Source organism: Orycteropus afer, unplaced genomic scaffold (genome assembly GCF_000298275.1).
Source record: "Orycteropus afer afer isolate SDZICR_OR568_19922 unplaced genomic scaffold, OryAfe1.0 scaffold00530, whole genome shotgun sequence".
NCBI classification, from domain to species: domain Eukaryota; kingdom Metazoa; phylum Chordata; class Mammalia; order Tubulidentata; family Orycteropodidae; genus Orycteropus; species Orycteropus afer.
In genome coordinates this window covers 78,711-93,244 of record NW_006922117.1, presented here as the reverse complement: position 1 = coordinate 93,244, position 14,534 = coordinate 78,711, and the positions used below count along the sequence as shown (strand labels likewise).

Sequence of the window (14,534 nt, the reverse complement as noted above, 5' to 3'; positions counted from 1 at the left end):
AGAAAAACCAAGAGACTCAGTAATGGAACTACTGTAACTAATTGGAAGATTCACCAAAGTGGCATGGTACAAGATCAACATACAAAAATCAGTTGGATTCCTCTACATTAACAAAGAGATCTCTGAAAAGGAAATAAGGAAAACAATATCATTTACAATAGTTACCAAACAGATAAAACGTTAGGGAATAAATCATTCCAGGGACACCAAAGATCTATACAAAGAAAACTATATAACACTACTACAAGAAATTATAAGATACCTACATAAATGAAAGAGCATACCACAATCATGGAAAGGAAGACTGAACATTGTGAAAATGTCAATACTACCCAAAGCAATCTGTAGATTAAATGTAATCATGATCTAGTTCAATCAACATTCATGACAGTCATAGAAAAACCAATCACTAATTTTATGTGGAAAGGAAACACACTTCTTAGAGGAAAGCACTACTTAAGAAGAACAAAGTAGGAGGTGTCACCATTCCCTGATCTCAAAACCGATTATCAGCCACAATAGTCAAAACATCTTGGTATTGGTAAACAGATACATAGACCAGTGGAACAAAAGTGAGAATCCATGAACAGATCCACTCATCTATGGATAGCTGATCTTTGACAAAGGGCTAAACCCATTAAATAGATGTCCATTTTCAGAAAAATGAAACAAGATACATTCCTCACACCATACTCAAAAATGTACTCAAGAATGATCAAAGACCTAACTGTAAAACCTACAACTATAAAGTTCATTAAAGGAAAAATAAGGGCAAATTTAGGGGGCCTAATTTATGGCATAAGTAGACTATCAAACAAATATAAATGTACAAACGGCAAAAGAAATATTAGATGACTAGAACCTTCTAAAAATTCATTTAAAAAACACTTTTTACTGTGATTTGGATGAAATTTTACAAAGCAGATTAATTTTACATCCAACAGCTCATACACATTTTGTTTCATGTCATTTATTATAATCCCCACAATGTAACAGCTCTCTTCCCACTTACTCCCTGTCCCTACCCTTTCTGTGTGTCCTTCTTGTCTATGCATTCCTGCCTCCCTAGCTTTCTTCCTGCACAAATGCTGCCCTTCTGATCTCCCATAATTGATTGCTCTAAGGAGTGTATTTTCCTGGTAGTTGTTCAAAAATATGGAATGTTTCACAAATTTCATGCCATCTGTGTGGAGGGACATGCTAAAGTTCTCCATATTGTCCAACTTTTAGTATATGTGCTGCAAAACCAAGGACTAAAAATTAAATTCTTATGTGCATCAAAAGACATCTCCAAAAAAGTAAAAAGACAACTTACAGATTGAGAAAACTATATTTGGCAACAACACATCCAACCAGGGACTCACCTCTAAAATTTATAGAAAATCTCCACAACTCAACATCAAAAAGAAACAATCTGATTAATAAATGAGCAGAAGACATGAATAGACAACTTACCAATGAAGATATTTAGGAGGACAACAAACACATGAAGAAATACTCATGATCATTAGCCATTAGAGAGATGCAAATCAAAACAATGAGATACCATTTCACCTTAGCAATAATAGCACAGTTCAGAAAGACAGAAAACAACAAATGCTGATGAGGGTGTTGAGACATTAAAACTCTCATACACTGCAGATGGGACTGCAAAATAGTAGTACATCCACTGTGAAAAATGGTATGGCGCTTACTTCAAAACTTGCAAATAGAAATGTCATTTGATCCAGTAATCCCATTACTAGGTATGTATCTTAAAGAAGTGAGAGCTGAGTTACAAATAGATATATATACACTCATATTCATTATAACACTAATCACAATAGCAAAAATAGGGATACAACCCAAGTGCTCATCAACAGAGGAATGGATAACCAAATTATGGTACATACACACAATGGAATACTATGCAACATTAAAGAATAATGAAGAATCCATGAAGCACCGCATATGGTAGATGGACTTGGAGGAAATTATATTAAGTGAAATAAATGAATCAATTACAAAAGGAACTATATCATGAGCCCACTATTAGGAGAAGTCAAGGAAAATTTTACACACGGAAGGAAACTTGTTTTGTTGGTTTCCAGGGATAGAAGGAGGGGAGGTAAAATTGCCAGCTACATAAGAGACACATATTGATTTGGGTAAAGGGAAAGGCAATATACCAAAAGTGGATGATCAGCCCAATATTACTAAGGAAAAGGAAGACATGAAGAGGTACATAAGAAGTACAGACAACAAAGGTGGATAATGTTACATACACAACACTGCATTATCACTAATAACAAACATTAATCTACAGGTAGATACATAAGTAGACAGGCAAAGTAATTAGGTACAGGTAGGCAAAAGGAAATATATCCGTGTCCATATATAGGTATGGCAGACATAAAAAAAAAATGTCCACATAAATAATAGCATATAGAGGGGGTAAAGTTACAATAACTTCTTTGCCACAATCAAACACCTTGAAGGAGTGAGTTGCTGGGCCTGTGGGCTCAGGACCATGGTCTTGGGGGACATCAAGCTCAACTGGCATAAAGTAGTACACAAAAATATTATTCTACATTCTAGTTTGGTGGATAGTGATTGGGGTCTTAATAGCTATGGTTGGCCATCTAAGATACAACAATTGGCCTCTCCTCTCTGGAACAAACAAGAGTGAAGAAAATCAAAGACACATGGAAACAATTAATGCAGGGGACATGACCCTGAGATCAGAAGAACTGCTTAGAAAGGGAGTGAAAATGGAGATCCTGGATAGAGTGAGAGAAAAATGTGGAACATAACCCAAAATCATAACCAGGTATATGGTTTTACCTATACTATCTCTAACAAGAAAATCAGAGGGCTCTTTAAAAACATTTTTTCTTTATATGAAATTTATTTATCTGCTGATTATAATATTTTAAACTTTCTCTAGTTAAAAGAATGGATATAAAAGTTGTTGTTCTTAAGTGCCTTTGAGTTGTATCTGACTTATAGTGATTCTATATACAATAAACAGAATGAAACACTGCCCAGTCCTGTACCATGCTCACAATTGTTTCTATGCCTGAGCCCACTGTTGCAGTTACTGTGTCAGTCCATCTCGTTGAAGGTCTTCCTCTTTTTTGGCTGATCCTCTGCTTTACCAAACATGATACCCTTTTCTAGGGAGCGTTCCCTCCTAGTAAAATGTCCAAAATGTGAGACAAGAAATCTCGCCATTCTTGCTACTAAGAAATATTTCAGCTGTACTACTGCCAGGGCAGATTTGTTTATTCTCTAGGCAATCCAGGGTATATTCAATATTCTTCATCAATAACATAATTTAAAAACATTGTCTGAAGCATTTGACTGCTAACCAGAAGGTTGGTGGTTCAAACCCACCAGCCACTACATGGAAGGAAGATTGAGCAATCTACTTCTGTAAAGATTTACTGCCTCTGAAACCCAAAGGAGGTTATTCTGAGTAGGAATGGACTCGATGGCAGTAAGTTTCTTGTTGTTTTTTTGTTTTTTGTTTTTTTTAATTCTTCTTCAGTCTTTCTTATTCATTGTCCAGCTTTTGCATGCGTATGTGGCATATGAAAACACCATGGTTTGGGTCTGGTACACACCTTAGTCTTTAAAGTGACATTTATGCTCTTTAAAAGACTATTAGTATTAATACTGCTTCTCATGAGAAAAAAGGAAAAGAGATATGAGGAAAGAAACAGATAAATAGCAAGAGTGGCTTTTTTTTTTTTTTTTAAGGTATTTTAAAATGACCAACATCTTAGAATTTTGTGAATGCTAAATAAGAGGATTCATGTGGCATGGCCTTGGTATATTTTCTGGAAGCTACGAAATACCTACTAAACGTTAGCTCCACTAGTGCTGTGACTCATAATCCATTGCCTTTTTTTTTTCAAGACTCTGTGGCATGCTACTGCTAAGATAAATTGTATGATTATATTATAGCATCAGAATTCTCTCATTACTCATAGTAAGATTTTTGGATATGCATAATCCTAGAAGTTTGTTTAGACAGTTCTTAAAAAATGATACAGGTGATATACATAAAATTCCCTGTTGAACTAAACTGTTAACTTACTTACTTTCAAAATGAACAGGGAAATCACAGGCACAACTTGATAAAGGAATGACTGTTCCCTGAGGATAATCAAGCACACACTGTTGATACTGGGGTACACGGGGTACAGCACAATAATTCACGGTTAGGTTAGGATGTCAGTAATTGTAAAATCAAAAGAAAAGAGAGTTCTGGCAGTATTTTAAAAATGATATAATTTATTGAAAGTAAATGAGCTGAAGCTTTATGAAACATAAAAACCTAGCAGTGTATGGTGTGTGAAAAAGGCAAATTCACAATGTTAGGAAAATGTGCTAGGCATAAATACAGATGTGAATGTGGATATAGACACAGCTATAGATATGGATATCGACAGGGAATAGAATAGAACATAGAAAAAAAAAAAAAAAACACACTGCTGTGGAGTCAGATCCAACTCATAGCGACCCCTCCTTGGGTTTCTGAGGAGGCATCACTACGGAAATATATTGCCCAACCTTCCTTCCGAAGAGTGGCTGGTGGGTTTGAACATAAATGTGGCTCAAATACAAACAGAAATGTAGGCAGCCAGCATTCATTCCCACCCATTTCTATGCTCTCCACTGGACTGAAGCCTGCAAATCTTTTTATCTTTTTTTTTTTTTTTTTTAATTTGATCGTAAGGTTTATTCTACAAAAGCAAATGGTTCAAAGCTAGGTACAATGAGGTTTATAAAGAGAAGAGGAAGGAGAAATATAGAAAATCAACCTCAAAACTACAAATCTTTGAACTGCACTTGTCAGAATGTCTCCCTTCACCAGCAGTGTCCCCTGTTAGATTTTGTCAGAGAGGGTATTCTCTCAAGATTTGCAATGTGAATAAAAATATAAGCCATTATTATATTTGGGGCACTAACAGGGAGGCACATGGGCTCCTGCAGATGTTAAAACTGAGGTCTTTCCATCTGCTTCCCAGAATTCTTGTTCAAAACACATGTTTTGGTACTTCAAGCAACTCAGGTCATCACTGGCTTTTTCCTATATTTCCTGAAAATTCCTAATTCCTAAAAGTTAATGAAGATTTTCCTTGACTTTTATATTCCAACCTTTAAACTCAGAATTTGTTATTAAATATCTTACTGGTTGAAGTATTTAAGTTTTTTTTTTTCCCCCCTCTAGTTATAGATCTAATCCCAGTATCTAATGGAGAAAAATGTTCCTTTCCTTAAAAACACAGCTTGGGTTTTTATGCAATATGTGTGAGAACATCCTTAATCATTTTATCTAGAATCAACATGTAGCCATAAAATTCATTTTGTCTAGTGACTTTGGGTTTTGGTCTTTAGGATCAATATTTTATTGAAGAACCAGGCAATACATTATTGGTTATGGTTAGTTGTCCTCAAGTCAGCTCCAACTCATGGTAATCTTATGTATAAGACAAAGAAACATTTCTTGGTCCCATTTTCATGATTATTTCTATGTTTGAGTTCATAATTGTGGTTGTTGTGTCAATCATTTCAATGAGGATTTCCCCTCATTTCCACTAATCTTATACTCACTCACTGCCATCAAGTTGGATCCAACTCAAAGTGACCCCTCCTTGGGTTTCCGAGGCAGTATCACTACAGAAGTAGATTGCCCAACCTTCCTTCCAAGAAGTAGCTGGTGCGTTTGAACCTCCAGCCTTCTGGTGAGCAGTCAAGTGCCTTAGGTACTCTGCCAGCAGAGCTCCCACTGATTGTACACTGACCCAAATACAATGTCCTTTTCCTGATGACATATTCAAAATAAGTGAGCCAAAGTCTTGGCTATTAGACTTGCTATCATTATTACCTACTTCTAAGAAAGATTTTGACTAATATGACAATTAGACGGTCCTATGACACACCAACCCACCAGACACTCCTCGGCAGGAAGGTTGGGCAATCCTACTTCGTAGTGATACTGCCTCGGAACCTGAAGGAGGGGTCGCTATGAGTCGGGGCCAACTCGATGGCAAATAACAACAACAACATGACACACCAATCAGAATTTTCTCTCTTACATATGCCATTACTGATAAAACAAATTTGAGTATTTTGGCTAAGTCTAATACTTCACATATACACTACTAAGCTTTCCTAAGCTTTTTTTTTTTTTTTTTTTTTTTGACTCCTCCAAGTTAAGCTTGCTTGTGGCTCTTTATTAAGGCAGGGGCCTGAGTTAGGCAGTCTGGGGGCTTGGAGGCTGTTTTTCTCTTGGGTGTAGCTCTTCATTAAGGTCAGGACCTGAGGTAGTCAAGAAAGGGGTTTGGAGGCTGTTTTTCACTTGGGTGTGGCTCTATATTAAGGCCAGGGCCTGAGATAGGCAGGCCCCAGCTTGGAGGCTGTTTTTTGCTTGGGTGTAGCTCTGTGTTAAGTCCAGAGCCTGAGGTAGGCTGGGGCAGAGGGTTTAGGAACAACTAAAGAAGACAAATTTTTTGTCAGTTTGTCATCTTGTGGTGACTTATGCGTTGCTGTGAGGCTGGAGGCTATATGACCATGTTGCAAAATGCCAACAGCGTTACCCATGGTGGACAGATTTCAGTGGAGTTTCCAGGCTTAGACAGACTTGGAAGAAGGAAGAGGCCTTCCACTTCTCAAATTATCCAGTGAAAACCTTATGAATAGCAATGAAGCACAGTCTGATATATTACTGGAAAACTTTATGAACAGCCCTGAAACATTGTCTGACATAATGTTGAAAGATGAACCCATAATGTGAGAAGACACTCAAAATTTGACTGTGCAAGGGCTGACTCCTCAGAGTGGAGATGATCCTAACAATATGCATAAAGATTTCAAGAGCTCTATCGGCTGATGTGGCACAACACAAAATGAGTAGAAACAGATGCAAACATCCATTAATAATTGGAACATGCAATGTATGAATTATGAAGCTAGGAAAATCAGAAGTTGTCAAAAATGAAATTGAATGCATAAAGATTCATATCCTAGGCATTAGTGAGCTGAAATGGACTGCTTTTGGTCATTCTGAATCAGACAACTATAAGATGAACTATGCCAGGAATGACAAATTGAAGAGGAATGGTGTGGCATTCATCATCACAAAGACTGTTTCAAGATCTGACCTGAAGTACAATGCTGTCAGGATAGGATAATATCCATACACTTACAAGGAAGACCAGTCAACACTACTATTATTGAAATTTATGCACACCAAAGCCAAAGATGAGGATATGAAAGATTTCTACCAACTTCTGCAGTCTGAAACTGATCAAACATACAATCAAGATGTGTTGATTATCACTAGTGACTGGAATGCAAAAGTTGGAAAAAAAGAAGGGTCACCAGTAGTTGGAAAATATGGCCTTGATAATAGAAATAACACTGGAGATCACATGAGAGAATTCTGCAAAACTAGTGATTTATTCATTGCAAATATCTTTTCTCAACAACAGAAGTGACAACTGTACACATGCACTTCACCAGATGGAATACACTGGAATCAGATAGACTACATCTGTGGCAAGAGGTGATGGAGAAGTTCAATATCTTCGACTAAAACAAGACCAAGAGCTGATTGTGAACCATCAACTGCTCATATGCACATTCAAATTGAAGTTAAAGACAATTAAAGCAAGTCCATGAAAGCCAAAGTATGACCTTGATAACATCCCTCCTGAATTTAGAGACCATTTAAAGCATGATAGAACACCAATGACTGAAAACTGGAGGAATTGTGGGATGACATCAAGAACATCATCCATGAAGAAAACAAAAGGTCATTAAAAGCACAAGAAAGGAAGAGAAGACCAAAATGGATGTCAGAGGAGACTCTGAAACTTGCCCTTGAGCAGAGAGTAGCTACAGCAAATGGAAGAAATGACAAGATACAATAGTTGAACAGATTTCAAAGAGCAGCTCAAGTAGACAAAGCCAATTACTATAATGAAGTGTGCAAAGACCTGGAATTAGAGAACAAAAAGGGAAGAACACACTCAGCATTTCTCAAGCTGACAGAACTGAGGGAAAAATGTAAGCCTTGAGTTGCAATATTGAAAGATTCTATGGGCAAAATATTGAATGATGCAGAAAGCATTTAAAAAAGATGGAAGGAATACACAGAGTCACTGTACCAAAAAGAATTGGTCAATATCTATCCATTTCAGGAGGTGGCATATGATCAAGAACCAAAGGTATTATTGAAGGAAGAAGTCAAAGCTACACTGAAGGAACTGGCAAAGAACAAGGATCCAAGAATTGGTGGAATACCCATTCAGATGTTTTAACAAACAGAAGCTGTGCTGGAGGCAATCACTCGGTTATGCCAAGAGATTTGGATGACAACCACCTGGTCAATTGTCTGGAAGAGATCCATATTTGTACCCATTCCAAAGAAAGGTGATCCCACAGAAAGTGGAAATTATCTAATAATATCATTAATAACACATACAAATAAAATCTTACTGAAGATAATTCAAAAACAGTTGCAGCAGTATATTGACAGAGAGCTTCCAGAAATGCAAGCTGGATTCAGAAGAGGACGTGGAACAAGGTATATCATGGGTGAAGCCAGATGGATCTTAGCTGAAAGCAAAGAATCCCAGAAAGATATTTACTTATGTTTTCTTGACTATGCCAAAGAATTTGATTTTGTGGATCATAACAAATTGTGGATAACATTGAGAAGAATGGGGATTCCAGAACTCTTGATTGTACTCATAAGGAAGCTGTACATAGATCAGGAGGCTGTCATTTGAACAGAACAAGGGGATATTGTATGGTTCAAAATCAAGAAGGGAGCGCATCAAGGTTGTATCCTTTCACTGTACTTATTCAGCTTGTATGCTGAGCAAATAATTTGAGAAGCTGATTATATGAAGAAAAACATGGCATCAGGATTGGAGGGAGAATAATTAAAAACCTGTGGTACGCTGACAAAACGACCTTTCTGGCTGAAACTGAGGATGACCTAAAGCACTTACTGATGAAGACTAAAAATTGCAGTCTGCAGTATGGATTATTCCTCAATATAAAGAAAACAAAAATCTTCACAACTGGTCCAATAAACAGCTTCACAGTGAATGGAGAAAAGATCAAAGTTATCAAGAATTTCATCTTACTTGGCTCCACAATCAACACCAATGGAAGCAGCAGTCAAGATATCAGACAACATATTGCATTGGACAAATCTGCTGCAAAGGAACTCTTTCAAGTAATGAGGAACAAGTATGTCTCCTTAAAGACTTAAGTATGCCTGACCCAAGCCGTGGTATTATCAATCGCCTTTATGCATGGGAGAGCTGGACCATGAATAAGGAAGACCAAAGAAGAGTTGATACTTTTGAGTTGTGGTGTTGGAGAAGAATGCTAACAGTACCACAGTCTTCTAAAAGGACTAACAAATCTGTCCTGGAGGAAGTGAAGGCAGAATGCTCCTTGGAAGCTAGAATGTCCAGACTTTGTCTCATCTACTTCGTCTCATCTACGTTGGTCATGTTGACAGAAGGAACAATTCCCTGGAGAAGGGTATCATGTTTAGTAAAGTGGAGGGTCAGCAAAGAAGGGGAATACCTTCAATGAGATGGATAGACACAGTGGCTGCAACGATTGGCTTAGGTATAGCAAAGATCATGGGGCTGGCAGAGGACCGAGCAGTGTTTCATGCTGCTGTGCACAGGGTCGCTATGAGTCGGAGATGACTCGACAGTGCCTAGCAACAACAGTTAAGATTTCTTAGGATCTTCAATTGTTTATACTTATATAGTTCTTATTGGTGTTAGGTGCTGTCTAATCAGTTTTGACTTATAGTGATTGCACATAAAACAGATCAAAATACTGCTAAATCCTGCACCATTCTCAAAATCATTGCTGTGTTTGAGCCAATCTCTGCCCCCACCGTGTCAATCCATCTCACCGGGGGGCTTCCCCTTTTTCACTGACCCTCTACTTTACTAAGCATGACATGCTTCTCCGGGGACTGTTCCCTCCTGAAAATATGACCCAAGTACTAGAGAAAAAATCAAGCCACTCTTGCTTCTAAAGACCATCCAGACTGTACTTCCTCCAAGAGAAATCTGTTCCTTCTTCTAGCAGTCCATTGTACATTCAATATTCTTCACCAATGCCATAACTCAAATTAATCAATTTTTCTGTGGTCTTCTTTACTTATTCATTGTCCAGCTCTCACATATATATGAGGCTACTGGCGGCACAGTGCTTAAGGTACTTGAGTGCTAACCAGAAGGTTGATGGTTCAAACCCACCAGCTGCTCAATGAAAGGAAAATGGGCAATCTACTTCCTTTTCACCCTGGAAACCCAATATATGTAGCTGTGAGTCAGAATTGCTATGAGTTTGGGTTTTTTTGGGGGGAGGGATTGGTCAGGTGCACCTTCATCTTCAAAGTGACAACTTTGTTCTATAACATTTTAAATAGGACTTGTCTGAAACAATGTGTCATTTGATTGCTTGGCTGCTGCATCAACTGCCTTTGATTGTAGATCCAAGGAAAATGAAATCCTTGACAACTTCAATCTTTTCTTCATTTATGATGAATTTGCTGATTGGTCGAGTTGTAAGGCTTTTTGCTTTCTTCATGTTGAGGTATAATATATACTGAAGGCTATAGTCTTTGATCTTCATCAGTAAGTGCTTGAAGTCTGCACTTTCAAAAGAAAGATTCTGTCAACTGCGTATTTCAGGTTGTTAATGAAGCTTCCTCCAATTCTGATGCTGACGTTCTTCAGCTAGTCCAGTTTCCTGTATTGTTCATTCAGCATACAGATTAAATTAGTTAAAGGATACAACTCCGACCTACACCTTTCCTAATTTTAAGTCACGCAGTACCTCATATTCTGTTCTGTATTCCTCTTGGTCTATGAACAGTTCCTCATAGACATAACCAAATGTTCTGGAATTCCCATTCTTCATGATGTTATCCATAATTTGTTATGATCCACACAGTTGAATGTCTTTGCATAGTCAATAAAACACAAGTAATCATCTTACTTGTATTCTTTGCTTTCAGCCAGGATGCACATCAGCAATGATATCATTCATTCCATGTCTTCTTTTGAATCCAGCTTGACTTTCTGACAGGTCTCTGCCTATGTACAGCTGCAATCATTTTTTAATATTTTCAACAAAACCTTATTTGCATGTGATACTAATGATATTGCTCAATAATTGCTGCATTCTGATGGATCATCTTTCTTTGGGATGGGCCAAAATATGGACCTCTTCTATTCGGTTTGAAGGTAGCTATTTTTTACATTTCTTGGTATAAACAGGTGAGGACTGCTGGTTTTGCGTCCGCTAACTGAAATAACTCAAGGGATACTCCATCAATTTCTGGGCTTCTTCCTTCAACTCCACCAGTTCTTGATCATCTGCTCCCTCTTGAAGTGACTGAACATCAACCAACTCTTTTCAGTACAAAGATCTGTGTCTTCTTTCCATCTTCTTTTGATGCTTCCTGAATCATTCAATATTTTGTCCATAGAAACCTGAAATATTACAATTTGAGGCTTACATTTTTTTTCTTCAGTTCTTTCAGCTTTAGAAATGCCAAGCATATTCTTCTTTTTTAGTTTTCTAACTCCAGATCTTTGTCCATCACATTAGAATACCTTATCTTTTGGGGGACACACTTTGAAATCTTCTGTTCAGATCCTTTACTTCATCATTTCTTCCATTTGCTTTAGATATTTTCCATTCAAGAGCAAGTCTCAGAGTTTCTTCTGACATCCGTTTTGGTCTTTTCTTTCTTTCCTGTCCTTTTAGTGACCTTTTGCTATCTTCATGTATGATTCTTTTATGTCAATCCACAACTCCTCTGGCCTTCAGTAGTAGGTGTTCAATGCATCAAATCTATTCTTTAGATGTTTTCCAGATTAAGCTGAGTTATACTCAAGGTAGTATTTTGGCTCTCATAGATTTGTTTTAAGTTTCTTTAACTTCAACTTAAACTTGCATATGAGAAATTGATTATATGCTCCACAGCTAGCCCCTAGCCTTGTTCTGATTGATTTTATAGAACTTCTCCACCACCTCTTTCCACAGATGTAGTCGATTGATTCCTGTGTACCCCATCCATTTATAATTAGTAGCAATTCTTCACATGCTGTTTTCTGAAGATAAATTTAAGTTAAAACTATGATCAACTCTGGTGGCATAGTGCCTAAGGCATTTGACTCCTAACCAGAAGGCTGATGGTTCAAACTCCCCAGCCACTCCTTAGAAGGAAGATTGGGCAATCTACTTCCATAGGGATAACACCTCAGAAACACAAGAAGGGGTCACTATGAGTCGAATCCAACTTGAGGGCAATGAGTTTGGTTTTGGTGTGACCAACAAATAGAATACTCAAGTCTGTACAGCCATGAAAGGAGGGAGCAGGAGAGGCCAGTGACCTGCAGAGTGGCAGGATATCCAGGTAAAAGGAGCCTAGACTAGCTTCCCACCCCTTTTTACCTGGACATCTTGCCACTCAGGAGCACTGGGCAAATTGGCTGCAAAGGACCTCTTCCAAGTGCTGAAGAGCAAAGATGTGTCTTTGAGAATTAAGGTGTGTCTGACACAAGCCATGGTATTTTCAATCACCTCATGTGCATGTGAGAGCTGGACAATGAATAAGGAAGACAAAAGAAGAACTGATGCTTTTGAGCTGTGGTGTTGGCAAAGAATGGTGAAAGTACTGCTAAAAGAACTAATAGGTCTGTCTTGGAGGAAGTGCAGCAGAATGCTCCTTGGAGGCAAGAATGGCCAGATTTAGTTTCACATACTTTGGTCATGTTGTCAGAAGAGACCATTCCCTGGAGAAGGATGTCATGCTTGGTAAGGTGGAGGGTCCACAAAAGAGGGGAAGGCCATTCAGCAAGATGTATTGACACAGTGGTAGTGGTGATGGACTCAAGTATAGCAAGAATCATGGAGCTGGCTCAGGACCAGGCGGTGTTTCATTCTTCTGTGTATAGGGTTGTTATGAGTCAGAGATGACTTGATGGCACTTAACACAACAACAACAACAATAAAGAGAAATAAAAAAAATTGCACTACCATCAAGTCAGATCCAACTCATAGCAACCCCTCCTTGGGTTTCTGGGGCAATATCACTACAGAAATAGATTGCCCAACTTTCCCTCTGAGTAGTGCCTGGTGGGTTTGAAGTGCCAGTCTTCTGGTTAGCAGTCAAATGCCTTAGGCACTGTGCCACCAGAGCACCTAACAAAGAGAGGAGGGCATAATTAAATCCCCAATCTTTTTCAAAGCTTATAAATTCAAGAGAGGACAGACAGAAGAGAGAAGAGAAAACAGAGAAAAGAGAGAGAAGAGTATATTATATTTTTAGAAATTTAAGATTCTTAAGATTGAGCCAAGTTATTTGTTTCCATATACATTGCTAAATCTTCTTTTATATATTTTAAACTTATCTAACAGGCAGGATTACACACATCTTATTATATGAATTTTAATATATCTCTTTATGGATCTTCTACATTCTGTAAGAGGAAAAAAAAATAATTCTTTTTACGAATGCATTTTCTGAATTCCTCCATATTAGCAATTGTTTGTTTGGTCCACTTATCCAATCCATACTAGTAATTTACCTAAAAATGCATGCCTTTTCTTTTCCCAGAAAAGCATTATTAATTAATACTGAATCTTTCAGATTTAAAAAAAAAAAATTGAAGCTAACACAATTTACATATGAATGTATTTGAAATGTGTTTTTTATGATTGCGTAAGTATTTGGTCTATTTTCTCCAGTTATTAATGAGTTTCCTCTTAAATAAGTGAACATATATTATATGTCATTACATAAACGCATAACATAAAAAAAAAAAAAAACCTCACTGCCCTCAAGTCAGATCCGACTCCTAGCAACTTCTACTTGGGTTTCTGAAGTGGTATCACTATGGAAGTAGATTGCCTCATCTTCCATCTTCCTTCCGAGGAGCAGCTGGTGGCTTTGAACTGACAGACTTCTGGTTAGGAATCAACTGCCTTAGGCACTATGTTACCAGAGCTCCTAATACATAACACAGATACATATAATAATTTTATTAGTGACATACTCCATTGATGAACACCAATTAATTAATTAATTAATTAATTTTGACCTAAAATGATAATATAAAGTTTTGGAGATGCTATGCCACTTGTATCGATTTAGATATGTTTTTTAATGTTTTTAATGTGTTAGGTAGAGATATATTCTTACATAAAAAACACCGCAACTTGAGAGCTAAATACAGCTTTATGATAATAATGTTAAAGGTGTTCTGATAAGGATCCAACACAGTTTAACCTAGCTCTTCTAAATTTATGGAATTAATACATGGCAGAAATTGGGGTCTCTTTTTAGAATTATTTAAGTCTTATTCTTTTGTGTAAAAATCTGTGGGATAAAACTGACCAAAAATGTAAAAACTGCTCTTGCATTCTGTATATAATTTTTAAGTATATCTAAAGTGGGAGCTCTGGTAGCATAGTGGCTAAGACACTTG

At 37.4% G+C, this 14,534-nt stretch overlaps 1 protein-coding gene and 1 non-coding gene across 2 annotated transcripts in view; both read right to left on the bottom strand.

The window, feature by feature from the left end:
• CSMD3 (CUB and Sushi multiple domains 3) overlaps positions 1-14,534 on the bottom strand; it is a gene marked incomplete at its 5' end in the record, with an annotated part of 1,439,134 nt that overhangs the window by 1,387,513 nt on the left and 37,087 nt on the right. The window lies entirely within an intron of this gene.
• Positions 1,150-1,254, bottom strand: LOC122151530. The gene has a single exon (XR_006164194.1). It is a non-coding gene; the product is annotated as a U6 spliceosomal RNA (small nuclear RNA).